Source organism: Gobius niger (assembly GCF_951799975.1).
Source record: "Gobius niger genome assembly, chromosome: 18".
NCBI classification, from domain to species: domain Eukaryota; kingdom Metazoa; phylum Chordata; class Actinopteri; order Gobiiformes; family Gobiidae; genus Gobius; species Gobius niger.
The window spans coordinates 21,580,313-21,584,852 of NC_136869.1; the positions used below are offsets into that span (position 1 = coordinate 21,580,313).

At 42.7% G+C, this 4,540-nt stretch overlaps 1 protein-coding gene across 2 annotated transcripts in view; it reads right to left on the reverse strand.

The window, feature by feature from the left end:
• LOC306977557 (MAGUK p55 subfamily member 7-like) overlaps positions 1-4,540 on the reverse strand; it is a 124,536-nt gene that overhangs the window by 119,913 nt on the left and 83 nt on the right. The window lies entirely within an intron of this gene.

Genomic DNA, 4,540 nt, shown 5'->3' on the forward strand with positions numbered 1-4,540 from the left:
TGTACCAGGACCTCTTCTACACACTTAATCAAATTTCTGCAGAGTCTTTAAGAGCAAAAACACGTTTCCATCTAAATCCACGATAAATGAGCTCAATAGGCGCAGGTTGAAGATTTTGCCTCAAAAGAGTCTCTCGAAACTGTTTGAACTTTAGAAAGGCACAACGGGCAAAAATCCCTCTACGTAGAATTGAAAGACTTATTAAGTCTAAAAAGCGTGTACAAGTAATCTCAAGACCCCCCATTCCAGGGCCTCATAACCCTCACTTTGGGAACTAAAGGGCTGCCGCTAAGGGATGTTTAAAGCAACACTAGGAAAAGCTGTATGGTTTTGTAATACAACATGAACTGTTGAACTATGAATTGGACATATCTGGTTATAGTGCCGTTCTATGCTCTTTACATTGGGGAAAGAGCAATGGTCCTTGCATGTAAATCTCAATGTTAGCAGCATATGTTTTTTCATCCTGTTGTGAAGATTCATGTCTAAGTGTAAACAGCCAACAGACTCTTTAGAACCACACTCTTTATTTCATCGCTAGCATTAGTATCCCAGTGAGTAGGAGCCAGTGCGGTCCCTGTGGTCGTATCGCGCAGCTCGCCAAACTTTGATTGTTTTTCAGCCTTGTTTTCACACTATTTGGTTTCCTTCATTAGCCTCTCACTCACACAGAGGCCTGCATTGGACCGAGCGTCTGATTTCACATTTGTCTGCCTGCGGTGTTTGTTCACAAAACACTGGGTAATGAGCTCTTCATATTCGCAGGCATACACTCGGCTGCATGGCCGTATGAATGATAACACTGAGTCCATTAGGCTGCAGTGCTAAGCCTGTGTGTGGTGAGTGTTGCTGATGGCTCTAAGACACTGACAACATGGCGTAATGTCTGTGTGATTGTTGGCTGGGCTCGCGGTTCGATGGGATTTATGTTCTCGACTCGAGGTGTTGCTACTGACACACAAACCTCCAGTCTGTAAGCACCGCTCCTGCTGAGGAGAGTATAATGTGCTGTATTACTTTTATCGCCACCTTTCTCAAACTGGGGTCCTGAGTCAAGCGTAGGTGGTCCGTGAAAAAAATAAAATCGACTTATATAAGAGTAAAATTTGCAAATGTCCATCTAATGTTAACAATTGTTTATGATAGAATAATCACTGAAAACAACTCTCACTTAAATGTGGATTTAAACTACTTGAATGTTTGAATTCATAATCAGCCAAACGGTTTGTTGAGTTGTTCTTGGTTGAGTTTGCATGTTCTCCCCGTGTCTCCGCAGGTGTCCTCCGGGTATTGCAGTTTCCTATACCATTAAAATGTGTACTATAGGTTCCCCTCTCAGGCCAGGACTCCCCTGTTAAATAGATTCTTAATCTCAGTGGGACTGTCCTGGCTAAATAAAGGTCAAATAAAATAAATAAATAAAAAATAAACAGTGTCAGAGGAGATGGTGTCCATCGTCTCCCATGCGCCTCCTTCATTGTGGAGCACAGTTTGGTGGGAGATTATTTTCCTTCTGCGCACATAGGAAGTCTTAAAAGCCAATGTTGCATCGCTGACATTTACACAAAGCTGATTTACTGTGTTTCTTTCTCATAATGTCAAATAGACTTTAGTCACAAAAAAACTTCAGTATATGCACCACAGTGAATGATTTTTATTTTTGCCATAATATCTTCCTCACCAGAAGAATATCATTTGTTCTGATTCTATGATGTGGTTTTATTATTAGTATGAATGGATTTTCCAGTTCTTATGAAAATCACCACGTTCTAAACGGGACTACGTATGGTCCAGCCTCAAAGCAGAGTTTAAATGGTCTCCTCTATGTATATGGAGGTTTCTTCTGGGTGCACCAGTTTCTGTCATCAATTAAAACATGTCAATATGAGCCTGCAGAGCCTGAACTCTGAAAACGTGTTTCTGAATTTCAGTTGGACGTTCCTGGTTGAATAAAGAAAAAATCTTGTGCTTGAGGGACTGGACGTTAGCTCTGCTGTCTTCAGCCCAATCTGCAGAGGGATTCCATCAGCTGGCGTCTACCTACAGCTTGATTGTCCAAGGAAGTCGATCTTTCTGTCAGTAGTTCTACTCCAGGTTTCCCTTTTCTCCCACTGTGTTTTTGAGTTTTCCCTCGCAATAAAGTGGGGTTTGAGGACGCCCAGGGCAACTATCCATCAACTGCTTCACTGGTGACAGTTCATTTGGACGTTACATTTGTTAATCTGTTTCACTGTTGGATGTCTGTGCCATTGCTGGTTTCCAAACTGTTCTTCTGTGATATTAGATTTTCCAAAAACAACTTGATCCAATATGAAAACCGTTCATTCCTGCTGCTTATTCGTCTGATTATACAGTTGAAACCACTACAGTCAAAGGCCACCCTCGGAGCCTGTAGCCCAAGATGACACGCATTTTCCACACTCCTAATCTATCTGTCCCATCTGGTGCACTTCCTCAACACCAGAGGACTGGCAGCGTTCCGTTAAGGATCCGGCTGGTGCTCGTGCCAGCCTGGCCCGCAGTCTGTGAGCTCACCGGGGCTGCAGAGGGCTTCATGTTCCACCTGTGGACCATCACGCAGGGACGCACTGGAGATGAGCCGCAGGACTGTTTTATCTGGATACACACAAACCATCGCTGGCAATTACCTCAAATGACTCTAATCGTAATTGTCGATCTGGCTTTCTACTTTGTGACTGTTAAAAGTCTAAAGTGCACACACTCTTTCTCCATCTGAGTTAACGCGTGTCCTTTTGTCCCCTAGCTGTCCTGGGGAGTTGGGGACGTGTGTCTGGGATGAGGCAGCCGCCCGTTAAACCGGGCTTTTAACTGCGGAGCGGAGCAGAAATCTGGCAGCCGCCGGGTGTTGACAAGCCTGACGCAGCGCTAACACAGACACACTTACATACTGCTCCCAACAATGAAGGAGCGGGACATCGGCTAAAACATTTCACTGTTGTTAAACTGGACATTTGTGATGGTGGATTTCTCGTTATGGTTGACACAAAGAGTGGGGCAAAAAAAACGGTTTTCTTTTGACTGCAGCTTTACAAGAGGCAGTGATTTCCAGAAGACTAACCACAACTGTAACACACAGATATCTTCAGAAAAAACTTGCATATTTTTAACAACAAAAGATTGAACAATGGTGTATTATTCTTCTTGGATGGCAACAACAACATGCAAACTCCTTCACAATTGTTATTGACCGATACAACCCCACAGCTAATCATTTACTCCAAGCGTCACTTACAGCAACTAACCTACAAGTACAAGCAGTGATGTGCGGTCAGGGGGGGCAAGTGAGGTAGTTCTTCACAAATCAAAAACAAATTAATACAATCATTTCTGATGAAATGTAATAGACAAATGACTGTAGTGCAAATGACAGCTCTGATGGAAGCTGTCTGCTCAACAGTGGGAAACATGAAAGGAAAGTTAGGAACGCAGCCGTGGTGCAGAGATATAGATGCTTAAAAACAGTTCTCTGATTCAAGTTTGTGTGTTGAGAGAGTATTTTCAGCTCTTGAAAGATGGTGGTATCAACATTAGGGACTACTCAGCATGAGTGCAAAACACAACTCCAGCAATGTCTTATTAAAGGCTGTTTAGGGCTCTTAGTGGGTTGTAGACCTGGATTCCCTTAAAGCTTGCGAACATGCCATACTTAAAGGGATATTTCAGGATTTTTGACATAGGGCCTCATTTCCTAGTTATCCAGAGTGTTGCTGGTACCTGGAGATATTTTTTTTGTAATTCATGCAGTTCTTATGTTTGAAGAGTTTCGTGGCGCTAGGCTAATGCAAGGCTAGTGCATTTCTATGATGTCAGCTAGCCTGCATTAAAAACACTCCACAGTGCACCTGAGGCAAATCACTTATAACGCCAGACTAATGATATAAATTAATTTGAACCATTTTGCATGAAGAATACCTTATATTTGAGCAGCATCAGCTTCGTGGTTGTATAAGCTTTGCAGCGGCGGAGTGATCTGCTAGAAAATAGTCCCTCAAAATGCGATCATTCATGTGATGCAGGTCAGTTATATTCCAAAAATTATTCTATGGACACAGACATTTATATGGTTAGTCTGGTGTTATAAGTGATTTGCCTCAGGTGCACTGTGGAGCGTGTCAGACTGTTTTTAATGCAGGCTAGCTGACATCGTAGAAATGCACTAGCCTTGCATTAGCCTAGCGCCACGAAACTCTTCAAACCTAAGAACTGCATGAATTACAAAAAAAATATCTTCAGGTACCAGCAACACTCTGGATAACTAGGAAATGAGGCCCTATGTCAAAAATCCTGAAATATCCCTTTAAAGCTTAGAACCTCCGGAGTTCAGTCAGTGAGCTTTAATGACTGGAGACTGCACTTGATTGGGGACGGAGGCGGGTATTCAGTAGTAACTAATACGGATTTCTCTCTTGAGGATCAATAAAGTATTTTCGGATAGAAGTGCTCATGGTTAAATGTTTAAATGGTGACATGAGAGCGTATGTCTGTTAGTCTGTATCGTGTGCTTGGGGCATCTCCGTAC